Raw genomic sequence first — 18,621 nt, 5'->3', positions numbered from 1 at the left:
CCAGAAATAATTTGCAATTTGTGAAGGGAGAAGAAGAAAGCCCCAATTTAGTAAAACATAGTAACAACCCTGAAAGAGTGTTAGGGTTGCTGAAACCGAGGCTTGGGGGAAAATGCAGTACTTAGTTTATAAAATATATTAAAATAAGAAAACATATAAAATTATTTTATTGAGTTTTTAATATTCTTAGGTAAAGACAGAAATTTAATCAATAATACTCTAAATGTTTTAAAAATATTTAAATTATAATATTTATTTTAGTGAAATAAAATATACATTGACACATTTAACTATCTTCTAGAGGTACAGAAACGAGTGTGATTTGTTAAAATTTAAGAGATTTTGTTTTTAATCAGAATAGACTTGGCGCTTTCCTAAGAAAACAGTTATAAAAGTGATTGCATACAAATATAATAATTTTAATTTCAACGTTTCTCTTTCCCTGTATTCCATAGAATGATCAAAAAGAGATGGTGTCCACACACCAGGATACAAATGAGCACAAGTTTACAACTTGCGTGAGCACAGAAACACTTTCATCCTTTGAGCTATCAAGATAACCTGGGTGAAGATGAATTGTTGTGCTGTTTCCTTCCTTCTCTTGTCTCAAAATTTCACACCTTTAGATATTACCTTTAGTGCAGTTCTCTAAAATGTGAATTGCGTTGGGCAGATCATAAATTAAACTTGAAAAAACAGCAGAAAAACACCATAACTACCGCACACTTAACAAGTTACGGGAGAAAGCAGAGCCATCTTCCCACAACCAAGTGCCAATTGCTCTCTGAAACAGTGTCTGACCCACTAAAAAGAGAGTAGAGAATTTATAAACCCCTGGTTGGAAACACAGCCAGACATATGTATGAATCCCAATTCTGGCAATCCCAGTACTGCAGGGGCCGGGGGGTAAGTTTCCGTTGGCCGTCTGAAGGTTCAACTCCACATCTCCAAAATTATTTTCTTTAATAAGAGAATAATCACATGACTCCTCTTTCTTTCTCTCTCTCTTTTTTCATCCATTTACTTATGGAGTATAAATTATTACCAAACTTCACTCATTTTAGGAGGTATCAAAACGTAAATGTTCTAGGAACTTAGATGAGTAGATCTGCCTTGCACTTCCTTTGTATGTTTTTGTGTGTGTGGTTTTTTTTTTAATTTTTTTTTTTTGAGACAGAGTCTCCCTCTGTCGCCCAGGCTGCAGTGCAGTGGCGCCATCTCGGCTCACCGCAAGCTCTGCCTCCCGGGTTCACTCCATTCTCCTGCCTCAGCCTCCCAAGTAGCTGGGACTATAGGCGCCCGCCACCACACCCGGCTAATTTTTTGTATTTTTAGTAGAGATGGGGTTTTACCGTGTTAGCCAGGATGGTCTTGATCTCCTGACCTCGTGATCCACCCGCCTCGGCCTCCAAAAGTGCTGGGATTACAGGCGTGAGCCACCGTGCCTGGCTTCCTTTGTATGTTATTAGAGATTCTACTTCATGATATTTCATTTCATGGACACTGTGGATAACACATCAGTATGTCCCATAGTCTGTAGTCCGTCAGCAAAGGTTCTAAGTGCAGCTGTGGCAAGATGCTCTTTCTTAAAATAATGGACCCATTTATAGATTATCTCTAATATTACTCTACATGTTACATGAGAAATAGGAAAAGAAAGCTACATAATTTAAAAAATTATAGAGAGGAGTTAAAATTCTTATGATTCAAAGCAGTTTAATTGGTCATTGACTAAAACAACCGATAAGACTGAAATCTCACTCTACATTGAAACACTGTATTAGAATTATGATTGCTTATCTCTAATCACCTAAAGGGCAAAACATGAACCTAATATGTTTCTTTAAATGACATATCTCACTGTAAGAATGTTGAATAAGTATGCAACATTTATGATTAAGACCATTTTATTTCACAGAAACATGGATGTCTATATTTTAATGTATTAATAATGATATAATTTGATTTACTGTAAATGTTTCTGTTTTATTTACTTTTTCTGAACCCTTGAATGTTATGCTCTTCATGTAATTTGTTAAGGCATCTTATGTCCATTTTATCACCTGTATTTTAAAGTACAAGTATTGACCAGATAATTTGTTCAAAATTCTATTCAATGTGTAAAAATTAAATTCAAAGTATTTAGCATAATTTTGTTTTTTTTTCTCCAAAAAAAAAGCTGGGATACCAGGCTTAAGAAAGTATTGACTTCTCTCTACTCTCTAACTGAAATAGACTGGAATTCTGAGATTCACAGGAAAAATGGCTTTCTAGAAAATTTTTTCTTCGTTAGAAATCAGATACTTGAATCTGTTCCCAATCCACTCTGGAATAGAACAGCGTCACAAGGGAGACAGAGACAACTTTAAAGAAAAATGAAGAAATAGCTCAAAATAAAATTGAAATTTGAGCATGATCTTGTAGGATAAATAGGACTTGAAAAATACAGATACGTGGTTACAATAAAATGAGAAATAGGCAACAGCCATAGTTCATATCAGAATCTAAAAGGATAGAAAAAAATCAACATATTCTCTCTTCTTGCTGTTTTGAAATAAAATATTGTATACATATTGACAAATACTAAAAGCACAAAATTTAATAATTTATGAGAGGCAGCACTCTTGTAACTACCATCCAAGTCGAGAAATAGAACATTTCCAGAATCTTCAAAAGCTCACCTCATTTAACCTTCCAATCACTACCTTCTTTCTCTTTATAGATGTTAGCGCTGTCTTGACCTCTAACCCTGAATAGTTCAGTTTTGCCTGGTTTGATAATTTATGTTACTATAACATATATAGTCATATAATATAAATTGTTTTGTGTCAAGCTTCATCCAAGAACTCATTTTCACGACCTTGACACTAAATAGGTAGGATACAAATTACCCTGGGCAGTGGATAAGGTACACTGATTGGCTCAGCTGGGACCCAGTTTGGATATCAGAGTGGGTCCAACTTCAGTCAAAACAAAATGGGGGCCGGGCGCAGTGGCTCATACCTATAATCCCAGCACTTTGGGAGGCCAAAGCAGGTGGATCACGTGAGGTCAGGAGTTTTGAGACTAGCCTGGCCAACGTGGTGAAATCCCGTCTCTACTAAAAATACAAAAAATTAGCCAGGCATGGTGGCATGGGCCTGTAGTCCCAGCTACTCAGGAGGCTGAGGCAGGAGAATTGCTTGAACCTGGGAGGCAGAGGTTGCAGTGAGCCAAGATCACGCCATTGCACTCCAGACTGGGCTATAGAGTGAGACTCCTTCTCAAAAAAACAAACAAAAAAATGGGTAGGAATGATTATCTAGAGGAAATTTTGAGGTACTAAACTTCTAGGAGGATGCACTTTGACAAACTGGTAACTCCTCTTCATACTTGTTTGTTTTTATTTTGTTTTTTGTTTTTCTTAAGATGGATCTTTCTGAATGAGTCGACCATTGATTTACATGTGCAAATTCATGTTAAAATACAGTATTTGGGAAAAGACAAGAGTAAAGAACACATATTTGGGTGTGTTGTGTAGAGAAATCTTCAAGTCCATATTCATCAAGAAAGAAACAGCAGCAATGACTTTCACAAGCTTTGATTTGGAAACAGCACATCCACCATCTCTGAATTTACCATCTTTGATGTGGAGTGACCATTTATTAAGTAAGAGTGGGAGAATCAACAATGTGGCTGAGACATAAGAAGAAAAGGAAAGTGAGGATAGCTAGCATTAATACCAAGGGAATAAAAATACTGCCTGTTAACCCCTGAGATTTTTTTTTCAGTCTTTATTTTCAAATGAATATAGATTGACAAAAAAATTACAAAAATAGCATAGGGACCTCCCTTGTCCCTGCTGTTGAGTTTCCCCAGTGATAATACAGACACACCTCATTTTATTGCACTTCACCTTATTGTGCTTCACAGGTGTGGCATTTTTTACAAATTGAGGTTTTGTGGCAACCCTACCTCTAGCAAGTCTATCAGTGCCATTTTTTTTAATAGCGTGTGCTCACTTCCTGTCTCTGCCTCACATCTTGGTAATTCTTGCAATATTTTAAACTTTTTTACTATTATTGCAATATCTTTTATGGTGATCTGTGATCAGTGATGTTTGATGTTACTATTGAAATGGTTTTGTGGTGCAACAAACAATGCCCATATAACATAGTGAAATTAATTGATGAATGTATGTGTTATGACTGCTTCATTGGCCAGCGATTGTCCATCTCTCTTCCTTTCCTTAGGCCTCTCAATTCCCTGAAACCCAACAATACTGAAATTAGGCCAGTTAATAACATTACAATGACCTCTAAGAGTAAAAGTGAAAGGAAGAGTCACACATCTCTTACTTTAAATCAAAAGCCAGAAATGAATAAGCTTAGTGAGGAAGGCATTTTGAAAGCCCACATAGGCCAAAAGGCCTGTTGAGTCAAACATTTAGCCAAATGGTGAATGCAAAGAAAGAGTACTTGAAGAAAATCAAAATTGCTATGACAGTGAGCACGCAAATTCTGTGTTTATATATATATATATATACGTATATATATATACATGTATATATATATACGTATATATATATACATATATATACGTATATATATATACGTATATATATATACGTATATATATATACATATATATATATATACGTGTATATATATATATATAAGCCTTATTGCTAATATGGAGAAAGTTTTACTGGTCTGTATCAAAGATCAAACCAGCCACACAATGTTCCTTTAAGCCAAAGACTAAGGTGCTAACTCTTAAATTCTATGAAGACTGTGAGAGGTGAGAAAGCTGCAGAAAAAAAAAAAAAAAAAAAAAAAAAAATGGAAACTAGCAGAGGTTGCTTCTTGAGATTTAAAGAAAGAAGCCATCTAAATAATACAAATGTACAAGGTGAAGCAGTAAGTGCTGATGAAGAAGCTACAGCAAGTTATCCAGAAGATCTAAGATAATTGATAAAGGTGGCTACACTAAACAACAGATTTTCAGTGAACATGAAACAGGCTTCTGGAAAAGCCATCTAGGACTTAACTAGAGAGGAAAAGTCAATGTCTTGCTTCAAAGTTTCAAAGGACAGGCTGGCTCTCTTGTTAGGGGCTAACTGGTGACTTAAGTTGAAGCCAATGCTCATTTACCATTCCAAACAATTTAGGACCCTTAAGAATTATGCTCAGTCTATTCTACCTGTGCTCTCTATATAGAACAACAAAGTCCAGATGGCAGCATAACTGTTTACAACATGGTTTGCTAAATATTTTAAGCCCATTGTTGAGATATAGTGCTCAGAAAAAAAGATTTCTTTAAAAATGTTACGGCTCATTGAGAGTGAGCCTGGTCACCCAAGAGCTCTGATGAAGACGTTCAAGGAGATTCATGTCATTTTCAAGCCTGCTAACACAACATCCATTCTGCAGTCCGTGAATCAAGGGGTCATTTCAACTTTTAAGTCATATTATTTAAGAAATACATTTTGTATTTATTAAATAAATAGTGATTCCTCAGATGAAACTGGGCAATGTAAATTCAAAACTTTCTGAAAGGCTTCACTATTCTAGATGCCATTTAAGAACATTTGTGGTTCATGGGAGGAGGTCAAATATAGCATTAACAAGAGTTTGGAAGAAGTTGATTCCAGTCCTCACGGATGACTTTGAGGTGTTCGAGACTTCAGTGGAGAAAGTAACTGCAGATGTAGTAGAAATAGCAAGGGAACTAGAATGAGAAGTGAAGCCTGAAGATGTGGCTACATTCACTATTTACTATAGCAAAGACATGGAACCAACCCAAATGCCCATCAATGATAGACTGAATGAAGAAAATGTGGTACATATACACCATGGAATTCTACGCAGCCATAAAAAAGAATGAGATTATGTCCTTTTCAGGGACATGGATGAAGCTGGAAGCCATCATCCTCAGCAAACTAATACAGGAACAGAAAACCAAACACCGCATGTTCTCACTCATAAGTGGGAGTGGAAGAGTGAGAACACATGGACACAGGGAGGGGAACAACACATACCACAGCCTATCAGAAGGTGGGGGGCAAGGGGAAAGAGAGCATTAGGACAAATACCTAATGCATGTAGGGCTTAAAACCTAGATGATGGGTTGATAGGTATAGCAAACCACCATGGCACATGTATACCTATGTAACAAACCTGCACGTTCTGCATGTGTATCCTGGAACTTAAAATAGTATAGGATTAAAAAAAAAAAAAAGATGTGGCTGAATTGATGCAATCTCTTGACAGAGCTTTCGTGGGTGAGGAACTGCTTTTTATAGATGAGGAAAGAGACATTTCTTGGGATGGAATCTACTCCTGGTGAAGATGTTGTGAACATTGTTGAAATGACAACAAAGAATTTAGAATATTACAAAAAATGTAGTTGATAAAGCAGTGGCAGGGTCTGAAAGGATTGATTCCAATTTTGAAAGTTCTACTGTGGGTAAAATGCAATGAAACAGCATCATAAACTACAGAGAAATCTTTTGTGAAAAGAAGAGTCAGTCAATGCAGCAAACTTCATTGTTGTCTTATTTTTAGAAATTGCCACTGTCACCCCAGCCTTCAACAACCACCACCCTGATCAGTCAGCAGCCATCAATGAGGCAAGGTCCACCAGAAACAGAAACAGACTAGGACTCTCCGAAAGCTCAGCTGATTGTTAACATTTTCTGGCAATAAAGTATTTTTAATCCAGGTATGTACATTGTTTTTTAGATATAATAATTGTGAACACTTAGTAGACTGCAGTACAGTGTAAACATTTATATGCACTGGGAAACAAAAAAAAATTCATGTGACTTGCTTTATTGCAATAATTGCTCTTTTGTGGTTGTCTGGATCAGAGTGCACAGTATCTCTGAGGTATGCCTGTATTTTACGTAACTAGAGTACAATGTCAAAACCAGGAAATTGACATTGGTACAATCCATAGACCTTACTCAGATTTTAGTAGTTTTATATATCCATTCATTTGCTTGTGTGTATTTGTGTATATGTATGTATGTCATTTTATGCAGTTTTATCATGTGTAAATTCATGTAACCATCATCGCATAACCTCTGATTTTATATTCCAGAAAATACTTGCCACCAATTATTTTGTTACTCTGCAGTATGGTTATTAAAGAAAAGATAAATACTGAAACTTTTCCTTTATTTACCAATTTTCATTTTAATAAGTTTGTTTATTAGGGGAGAGTTGTGAACATTTATTGAGCACACATTACATGCCAATTCTGGTGCTCGACATGTATGTCTCATTTCAATGTGTGTGTGTTCGTGCGTGCATGTATCAGGAATTCTATTATGTCCAATGCTTTCTTTAATATAAATAAGATCACACAGATTTACCTAGCAATATGAAATCATTTTGAATTCCTTCTACCTCTGATTATTCCTAGAGTTAAAGATCCTAACATCATTTTAAATTAAATAGCCAGCTTCCTAGTGGTCATTCATTCTACCCATGGAACTTTTCTAAGAGTGGACTTTATAGGTCTTGCTCTGGCCTTTCCCAAGGAGCAGAGATGACCATTTCGTAGCTACAATCCAAGAAAGGAAATATTTGCCGTGGTAGATGTTTGCTATGTTGACTTTCAGTTCTTATTCAACATACCATTTTAATTTATGTTGTCCAATGCCTTTGCAGTTATATTTTGGGCATTGGAAACTGCCTTGTTGTTGTTCTTACAAATATGGTATCATTTTACAGTTTCAATTGTAACTAAAAATTACAAATTCAGCCGGGCGGGGTGGCTCACGCCTGTAATCCCAGCACTTTGGGAGGCCGAGGTGGGTGGATCACCTGAGGTCGGGAGTTCAAGACCAGCCTGACAAACATGGAGAAACCCCATCTCTACTAAAAATACAAAACTAGCTGGGTGTGGTGGTGCATGCCTGTAATCCCAGCTACTCGGGAGGCTGAGGCGGGAGAATCGCTTGAACCTGGGAGGCGGAGGTTGCAGTGAGCAAAGATTGCACCACTGCACTCCAGCCTGGGCAACAGGAATGAAACTCTGTCTCAAAAAAAAAAAAAAAAAAAATTACAAATTCAATTATGGATATGGACCAGATACATTACACAAACATTTCCCCGTTTTGCATCTGTATCAAGTTAAAAGAATCCAGAAAACTGCTTCCCACTAAAAGAAACAAGCAAATAAACAAACCAAACCAAAGCAACTACCAATTCCACATGTGGTTCGGGAATAGGCAGACTCCAAAAGAAACAAAATAATGTTCAAGTTATGCATATAAGCAAATCTACACTGCCCAGTAACTATTTGCAAAGTGACATGTTTATGGAGTAAAAGAAGTATGCAAATAGTGGTCACAGAGTTAATAACACATATTTTAAATAAAACATTGACAGTCTCCCTGATTGTTTAGCACAGAAAGAAGTTTATGAAGCCAGAATGGAGAAAACATAACTCGTTTCAAAATTTCTTAATTAGAGTCCTTAATGTGTATCTTTTCTAAATAATAGGTTAGTCCTTTATATGGGACCTAGCAAGGTGTAAGAACCTCATGAAAGAGCTGCAAAGAGCTCAGCTGCAGCTGCAGCTTGTCAACTCCTATGTGGCTGGAAACAAGTTTCTCTGTGGTGAACTGCTGGGTGGCCCTTAGGGTTCTCAATCTGAAATAACCAACCAAAGTCGACATATTGGTCACTTCCTAAAGTCCAAAGCCTGCGTAATGTCACTAAGTGTCAGTGAAGTGGAACTGAGCCTCTGTCTTAGCCTTTAGGCAAAACTGTCTCCATTGCAAAGCTCTATGGTCAGTATCTGCCGATGGAACTTGGGCATAAAGAAAAAGAGACACAGGAAGTAAAAGGATTCCCTAACTCAGAATAATAAGACACATAAATACCCAAACAGGAGATGAAGAATCAGACCAGCAAAACTCTATCAGACTAACCAGCTCACCTTCTAACATTTTGTGACTAAACACTTATTTGGTACGCATTAAACAATTTATACATTCTCAAGTTCCAGTAGCCTGAAATAAATCTTAGAGTCTTACAAAGGATTATTGCTAATATTTTATAATTTACCTCTAATTCTTTCATAGTGATGTATGTAGTCTATAATTGATGATATTTAATGATTATCTATAAAACCATTAACAATTTTTGAGTTTATGCCAGGCTCTGTGTTTGATTATTTTATAACATTTACTTCATCTAATCTTCGTAAACCCTATGATATTGATAGTGCTAGTTCTTAAATTTCATAGTTGAAGACACAGGAGATTATCAAGGAAACGTGCTCAAAGTCAACCAAGCAGTGGTCAAGCTGAGTCTCACTAACCTTTGTCTACCTCTACCTCTAATGGATTAAAATCTAGAGAGTCATTTTGCATAACTGTAAGAAAATCCTATTTTATTTTGCTTCAATTGTGCCCGTAATTTTTAGTTTTTGTTCAAATTTAGATAGATAAATCACCACAGATATATTGAATGTAGGTCTATTATATAATAATTACAACATATTGACATAATGTATACATATGCATATATATGCATGTACACACACTTGACTATGTACTGACTGATCTTTCTTTTTTTTTTTTTTTTTCTTTTGAGATGGAATCTCGCTCTGTTGCCCAGACTGGAGTGCAGTGGCGCAATCTCGGCTCACTGTAACCTCCACCTCCTGGGTTCCAGCGATTCTCCTCCATCAGCCTCCTGAGTAGCTGGGATTACAGGCATGCACCACCATGCCCGGCTAATTTTTGTACTTTTTTTTTTTTTTTTTGAGACAGAGTCTCGCTCTGTCACCCAGGCTGGAGTGCAGTGGGGCGATCTCGGCTCACTGCAAGCTCCGCCTCCCGGGTTCACGCCATTCTCCTGCCTCAGCCTCCCGAGTAGCTGGGACTACAGGCGCCCGCCAGAACGCCCGGCTAATTTTTTGTATTTTAGTAGAGACGGGGTTTCACCATGTTAGCCAGAATGGTCTCGATCTCCTGACATCATGATCCACCTACCTCGGCCTCCCAAAGTGCTGGGATTACAGGCATGAGCCACCGCGCCTGGCCTGATCTTTCTTATAGAGGTAAAAATCCATATTTAGACAGACAAACTAAGTTATCCCCGTAGTTTTGTATAACCTAGGGGTGGTTTTTAAAGTCCTAGTAAATTTTTAGTTACATCTTTTATTTCCTAGTTTCTGTATTTTCATGCTTCTGTCTTTTAAGAAGCATAATTTAATTCGTAAAAGTATCTGTTTATATATAACAATATCTATTTATGGGTTTTATAATACTTCAGTATATAAATAATTCACTTGAAAAGGATGTTGGCACCAAAATGGATGGTCTTTTTTAAAACTTAGAATTTATTTGGATTTGTTTGAAGTTAGGTTTCATGGGAGGAAATGCTCTCATTATTTGTATAACATTTTTTTGCAACCTATCTGTGAGAGCTCTGAGTGTTAAATAAAAAAAAATTTCGGAGTTATTTGTTTGTATGCATGTATTTGTGTGTGAAACAAATACCAGCAAATACTTATTGACTATACCAATCTCATACATACCCTTGCATTTTCCCATGGCTGTCTAACTTCAAACCTGTGCCTTACAATGCATATCCATCTTTGCTTTAGATACAGTTTCACCACGGTTTTTAATCATCAAAAAAAACACAAACAAATAAACAATAAAAAAAGAGGGTTTTTTTTGTTTTTGTATGGAGACAGAGTCTCACTCTGTCGCCCAGGCTGGAGTGCAGTGGTACGATCTCAGCTCACTGCAACCTCTGCCTCCTGGGTTCAAGCGATTCTCTTGCCTCGGCCTCTCGAGTAGCTGGGACTACAGGCGCCCGCCACCACGTCCGTCTAATTGTTGTATTCTTAGTAGAAATGGGGTTTTGCCACATTGGCCAGGCTGGTCTCGAACTCATGACCTCAGGTGATCCACCTGCCTCGCCTTCCAGAGTGCTGGGATTACAGGTGTGAGCCACTGCACCTGGTGCCCAGTGAGATTCTTTATAAGAACAAAACTGTATGTAAACAGTTACAGGATGAGGTGCGGTGGCTCATGCCTGTAATTCCAACACTTTGGGAGGCCAAGGTAGGAGCCTGACTTGATCTCAGGAGTTCGGGACCAGCCTGGGCAACAAAGTGAGATCCCGTTTCTACAAAAAAAAAAAAAAAAAAAAAAAAAAAAAAAAAAAAAAAGCACCACAAGTGAAATAAAATGATGATTCAAAGACTATTTTGCATTCAAAACTAATTTCTAATCAGTCCTTATCAGGTAATTGTTCTTTCTGCTTCTTCAATCTGCTAAACACAAGATGTCAAAAGTGAGTAGTTTCAAATGTTTGATTCTGCTTTTGGTAGATTGTAAACTTGAGTAGGTTACATAACCCCTTTAAGATTCTTTTCCATCATGTGTAAAATGTAAAATGCAACTAAATAGTTTATTGGAAATACGTTCTGAGAATGGTTTAATGTATAAACATATAGGGTATTTAACACCTAATTAGTGCTCAAAACCATTAAGAAACATATTGAGGCAGATAGGACATAAGCTATTCATTATTAGTTACAGTGAGTTTGCAGACTGAACTTTAAACTTTCATGGAAATCTCTGGATTCTGATATGACCCTGGCCCCCTAAGAGACCTCAGTCATCAGTACACTTTATGTGTAACAGGTGTGGCTGACACATCACACCATATGGTACAGAATGTTTCCAACCACAGAGTTGCTGCTGCCTAAAATAACAGTTAACACCTACACTGGTCTTGGTGTGACCGCAGGATGTTGGGGATAAAGTGGATGGGTAATGGGTAGAGGAAATGGCGTGTCTGGAGAAAACAATAAGATGCTGTTGCAAACAGTATTGGGAGTTGAAGCAATTTACCTGGGTATAAAGCAGAAGACATAGCTTAGGGAGGAGAGAAGAGACCAGAACTGAGGTTTACAAGCATGGATGTGGCTGATCACTATCACTATAACTGCACTATTTTTGTTATTCCAGCAAGTGTAACCATAGGAAACATTACTAAACTTAGAACTATGACAATATTTACCTGTTAAGAGGAGGGAATAGGAAAGAGTCAATCACAAAGAAAAAATAACATAAGAATCATAAAGCATTGATTGGACTATAAATACTAGTCATATTTTCTATGAGATGATTTTTAACTGGAATTTTCTTCTGATAATGTGCTTAGAGATAGCGTGTTTTGTAGGTGGAAATAATGGGCAGGTAAAGATACACAAAAAAAACAACTTTAAGGTACCATGAAGAAAGATGTTAAATAATACCATGTGAAAAATTATCCTGGTGACTATTGATACACAAAGGACTTATTTCATATTGGAAGCTTAAAGAAAGGAATGGTTTGTCCCTGAGTTATTTCTGAACCCTTATCATGACAGAATGGTGACTATAACAGAAATTTTTGAGATTAGACATAAAAATGGTTCACATGAAAGGAAAAGAAAACTAGCATATGGCAAAAATAATTTCTAGAATAAACGTGACTTCACTGGCTATGGTTTTACAGACTGTTTTTAAAAGAAGGAACCCATTTTTATCGGTCACACGACTCTCTACTTAAATTTCAATTTTAGCAACAACACAATCTAAAGGTAAGAATTTATTTTATAAATAGTAGTAAAGAATTTTGAAAATACGGAAATGATATTTTACTCCAGGTTAATATGCAACATTGCTAGCATGGTACACTGGCAACATCAGTAAAGCCAGATAATGAAGAGAAATCTCACAGGAATAGGGCATAGATTGTTCTTTTATGTATAGTTCTCTCACCATACATCTAAAAACTTTTAAGTGGAAACTAAATGATGTGTAGGATACAGAGACCCTAATTTCTTTCTTTCTTTTTTTTTTTTTTTTAAGATGGAGTTTCACTCTTGTTGCCCAGGCTGGAGTGCAATGGCGTGATCTCGGCTCACCGCAACCTCTGCCTCCCAGGTTCAAGCAATTCTCCTGCCTCACCCTCCCGAGTAGCTGGGATTACAGGCATGCACCACTACACCCAGGCCTCCCAAAGTGCTGGGATTACAGGCGTGAGCCACTGCGCCTGGCCCAGAGACCCTAATTTCTTATCTGGAATTTGTGGAAAGAAATGTATTTTAAAATTTATTAATTTTTATTTTAAAATATATGTGTTTATACATACATGAATTAACAGCCTCATTGGCATTTGACATTCACCCTATAACCCAGCACATTAACATTTCCACAGCAAAATGTATAAAACAAAAACTATGATTAGCTAAGTTCAGGTTTTGGAACCAAACTAATGAAAACATTTTGTTTATAGAGATTTGGTTTTTAGCCTTATGGATAAAGAATTGGGGACTTATCTTCTGTGTCAGTATGTGGATTAAAGTATACTCAATTCTTTGTTCAAAACACCTATTCCCCCCTTACTGAGCCCCTCCACATGTGGTTTCATACTGATAATTTATCTGAGTAATTTTACACACATGTTATAGTAAACCTATGTATAGATTGGACAAGATAAGTTGAATCTCTTCACAGAACATTGTGTTAACAAGTCTTTTGTTGTTGTTGTTGTTATTGTTGTTTTTTGAGACAGAGTTTTGCTCTTGTCACCCAGGCTGGAGTGCACTGGCACGATCTGGGCTCATTGCAACCTCCACCTCCTAGTTCAGGTGATTCTCCTGCCTCAGCCTCCTGAGTAACTGGGATTACAAGTGCCCACCACCATGCCCAGCTTTTTTTTTTGGTATTTTTAGTAGAGATGAGATTTCACCATGTTGACCAGGCTGGTCTTGAACTCCTGACCTCAGGTGATCCACCCACCTCGGCCTCCCAAAGTGTTGAGATTACAGGCGTGAGCCACCATGCCCAGCCAACAAGTCTTACTTTTGATTGAGTATGAGAAGTATCTCTCCCAAAATATTATGGTTCTATGCATTGATAAATTTGGTTTCTTCCACTCTGTCAGTCACTTTTCTCTTTGTCCTCCCTGGTTTTCCCCTGTTCTGCTTGTTTCTTGGGGTGCTGATTCCTGCAACACATGTTTCACCACCTCCATGGCTAACCAGCTTCCAGGTAGGTGCAGTCAATGGAGTTGCTGGGTTGAGATTTGGAAGGTAGGAAGAAGGGAGAAGCCTGTTATTTTGTCTTTCCCCTCTCTGCTTCAGGCTTTATCTCCTGTAGTGGCCACACATGCTATGTACTGGTCTGTTTTATTTAATTTTAATATTTATTTTATTGTGATAGGAATACAACATGAGATCTACTCTATTAACAAATTTCGAAATGTACAATACAATATTGTTAAGTCTAGGCACAGTGTTGTACAGCAGATCTCTAGAGCTTACTCATTTTGCATTACTAAAACCTTATCCCCATTTTCCGCTCCTCACTGTCCCTGGTAACCACTATTCTGCTCCTTGCTTCTATGAATTAGACTATCTTAGATACCTCATACAAGTGGAATTGTGTTTTTGTCCTTCCTTCATGCTATGTTGTTTGAACTGCTGCCAAATAGCAACAGCCTCGTGGCAGGCACCAGCCACTGTGGTGCCAGTCCCCATCAAGTGGTTCTGGTAAACCCACCTGCTCCCTTGTTTCCTTTAGCTCTGGGAATAATACCAGCTTTCTGTTTTGCCTGTATCTGAATTGTCTTCTTTCTCCTGATTGACTCTTAGATTTCTCCAACTGTTTGGTAAATACCCTCCTGTGTTAACTTCCCTTTATGTAATGACTTGGCACAGAATTTGTTTTCCTGCCTGGACATACACGAAGACATTAACCTACCTCGAATAATATCTACTACACTCTTGTTTCCCCAACAATTTATCTGTCTTTATTTCTACCTATTTCTGCTCAGTCCCTCCGCTACTTCTCAAACAAACCATTCAGTCTTGTGTTTTAGAGACTGTCCACTATTTGAACTGTTCCTTGCTCAAATATTTTAGAGGCTCTCTACTGTCAAATGTCACTCATTTGACATTACTCTAATGACACCTCCTTTGGGATGCCTTCCTTGAACACATCTTCTAACTTTGTACCCACATCATTATGTATGTTCCACAATATTTCTTACAACAGAGCAAGAAGCCAAAGTTTAGTCACAGGACCAATAACTTAAAGCCAAAATATAAAGTGGCATACCATTTTAAACATAATACTCTATATGAACTTTATAGTAATTATATTTTTATTTGCCAGGCGTGGTGGCTCACACCTGTAATCCCAGCACTTTGGGAGGCTGAGGTGGGCACATCATCTGAGGTCAGGAGTTTGAGACCAGCCTGACCAACATGGAGAAACCCCGTCTCTACTAAAAATACAAAATTAGCCGGGCATGGTAGTTCATGCCTGTAATCCCAGCTACTCAGGAAGGCTGAGGCAAGAGAATCACTTGAACCCAGGAGGCAGAGGTTGTGGTGAGCCGAGATTACACCATTACACCCCAGCCTGGGCAATAAGAGCGAAACTTGGTCTCAAAAAAAAAAAAATATATATATATATATATATATGTTTTTATTTGATATTTGTAACTTTATGGCGAATGTATTTTATTATATAATGCTGACATCAAACAAAATTATAGGCAAAGTTAGAGAAATCAAATATTTATATTTTTGTAAAAATAATGAATAGAAGAGTGATACAACCATCAGAGTACTTTATTCTCAAATTCACAAAAATGATAAACCAGAAGATTAAAACTAGAAGAGATTAGTGGTTATTGGTATTTTTAACAGAATTCAGATTAAAAGGCCACATTTGTATGAGAATTATTGTTTCTCAAGATTCCAGAATTCTATTTATGTAACCAAAACAATTAGAATAATTCAAATACTGCCTGTGTAAGTTTACAACCAAGGGTTCCCTCAATTTCCCTCTAAACTGGATATGTAGTCTTGCTCTTCACCTGCTTCCCCAGAGTCTCCAATTATGTAAGTAATTCCCAGATAATTGTCTCCCAGTCATGTTCAGTCACAGGAATGTGTCATTTCAGGAATTCAAATTCCTAAATCTATATAATAACAAAATTTTTGAATTTTATGCAAAGCTAAAATTTTTCTTTTTCCTTTGGCTCCAACTGAACTCAGATGAGAAACTCAGCACAGAAAAAGGTAGTGTAGATGACTTCTCTCTTTTTCTCAGGAGAGAATCTCAGGGAGTTCTTGGATACATCCTTACGGAGCCCTACAACTATAGCTCCTGACATGGGCAATGAACCTGCACTTGTGTGTTGTGAGGTTTTGATTCTTCCTCACCCTCAAACCAGGTGTCTCATATTTTCTGTTAGAGCTCTATATCCCATCTATCACTCTTCATGCATGGCAACTGTCTTAGTATGCTATTGCTGCTGTAACAAATAAGCACAAATTTAGTGGATAAAAACAACAAAAATTATTCTCTTACAGTTTTAGAGGGTTGGAGTCTGAAAAGTCTTATGGAGCTAATATCAAGGTTACAGCAGGGCTGAATCTGTTCCTCTCCTCATCCAGCTTCTCATGTCTTCCAGCATTCCCTCACTTGTGGTTTTGTCTTTCCAGCTTCTGTTCCCATGATTGCACTGCCTCCTCCTTTTCTGCACTCAAATCTCCCTCTGCATCCCTTTTATAAGAATACTTGGGGTTACATTTTAAGCCGACTTTGATAATCCAAAATAATTCTTCAATCTCAAGATCCTCAATCTCTTCTCACTTCTCCTAAGTATCCCTTGCCCTATAAGGTAGCATTCACAGCTTCCAATGATTATGACCTGGATATACTTGGAGCCATTATTCAGCCTACTATAGGATCTAGGATGAGTCCAGGTTATTCCCTGCTCTCATTTGGACACCTTTTACCTACAAGAAACATTCACACATAGTTTATTATATGGATGTGCAACGGGTTCCCAGTGGATCTTTCACAACTCTACCACCACAGGCTTCTGGGGGCAGGATTCTCAACACCTGTTTTTCAAACCACACCTCACCTCCATTCTCATGCTTTTTTGCTGCATTCTGTGCAGCTGAGCTCTGACAACTGTATCACACAGTCTTCCTCACCCTCTGGCTTCTGTCAGTTTTCAACCATTGGAAAGCATTGGTAGGAGAAGAGAAACTGGGATGAGAAAGCGGAAAAATTATATAATTCTCTAGCTCCTTCCTCATTTTCAGGTCTTGGAAATGGCTAGAATCTGTCCTGAACTCTTGGCATCTTCTGATACTCAACGATGGAGCATGGCGTGAACATCATCCTGCTGCCCTACACAATATTGTCTAGACTATGGGTAGCTAAAAAATCTATTTGCAATTAATAATAAAGAAATAAAAACAAGGTTCTGATTAAGTATTCTGCAGTATATTTTCCTGGAATATTGGCTACTTAAATGTTTTTCATATAATTATTAAATAAATATTTATTCCGATATGGCCCATCTCTCTTCTGATATAGCCCATGTTGAATTTTTTCTTCAGAAAGGAAAAGAGATTTTACTCCTGCATTTAATCCAGTGATTATTTTTCGTTTAAACATCAGGCATCTGGTTAATACACTCTAGGTGTGCAAAAAGTGTGACTGACACATCATTTCACTGTACGCTCCTCTGTACAGAACACTTCCAACCACAGTGTTGCTAGCCCTTGAAAGAACATTTAGCACCTAGACCACCATGTTATTGTAATGATTCTTGGTAATTCTTACTTGGGTCATGGGAAATGAGAAAGACATTTCTGATGAAAAATAATAAAATTCTACTGCAAGAGATATTGAAAGTCAAATCTGTGTATCAGGCCCAGAAGCAGTAGGTTTCACTTAACAGAGGAGAAGGAAATCAAAACTGAGATTTGCAAGCCTGGATGTGGGCGACCACTATTAACTATCACATTAGTGTCATTATCATTTGGACAAGCAGGACCACAGGTAACAACATTAGCTTCAGAATCATGAAAGGATTTTTTGTTGGAAGAGGAAAGAGGGAGGAATGTAGAGACAGATAATAATGTGAAATAACATGAGGCAGGAAAAATTTTGATGTAATGAGAATAAGAAATAATGTAAGGATGGAAAAATTATTGATACAAGTTATACATATGATTATGTAAGTATTATAATCATGTTCTCAACATGCATTCTTTGAGATATTGTCTCAATTGGATGTATTTAGGTAACGTAATTTGTAAACAGAAATGATGGGCAAGTGCATACATATAAAGAAAACCCCTGAATACCTGTCATACTGCCTATTTATATAAATCAGAATCCTTTACAATCTTGAACTCATTCTGCTTAGAAAAACAAAACGTGATTTGATAATAAGATTTCCAGAAAACACATTCAGGCATTTATATTAGAGAAACAGGAAGCTAGACCATTTTAAAAATCATTTTTCTGAAATTGTAAGTGACTAAAACAGCCATGAATATTGTGCAGCCATATAAAAGAACGAGATCATGTCTTTTGCAGCAACATAGATGAAGCTGGAGGACATTTTCCTAAGCAAACTAACACAGAAACAGAAAACCAAATATTGCATGTTCTCACTTATAAGTGGGAGCTAAACGTTGAGTACATGTGGACACAAAGAAGGGAACAATAGAAACCAGGACCTGCTTGAGGGTGGAGAGTAGAAGGAGGGTGAGGATCAAAAAACTACCTGTTGG

The 18,621-nt window shown here is 37.3% G+C and overlaps 1 long non-coding RNA gene across 1 annotated transcript; it reads left to right on the top strand.

Annotated features, from left to right (window-relative positions):
* The first annotated feature begins 6,566 nt into the window (after positions 1-6,566).
* LOC129010584 (uncharacterized) lies at positions 6,567-17,388 on the top strand. Its single transcript, XR_008493031.1, has 3 exons — positions 6,567-6,702; positions 12,875-12,949; positions 17,137-17,388. It is a non-coding gene; the product is annotated as an uncharacterized LOC129010584 (long non-coding RNA).
* The last annotated feature ends 1,233 nt before the right edge of the window (positions 17,389-18,621 follow it).

Source organism: Pongo pygmaeus, chromosome 10 (genome assembly GCF_028885625.2).
Source record: "Pongo pygmaeus isolate AG05252 chromosome 10, NHGRI_mPonPyg2-v2.0_pri, whole genome shotgun sequence".
Taxonomy (NCBI): domain Eukaryota; kingdom Metazoa; phylum Chordata; class Mammalia; order Primates; family Hominidae; genus Pongo; species Pongo pygmaeus.
The sequence above is the reverse complement of the archived record's forward strand: the minus strand, read 5'-3'. Positions and strand labels throughout refer to the sequence as shown.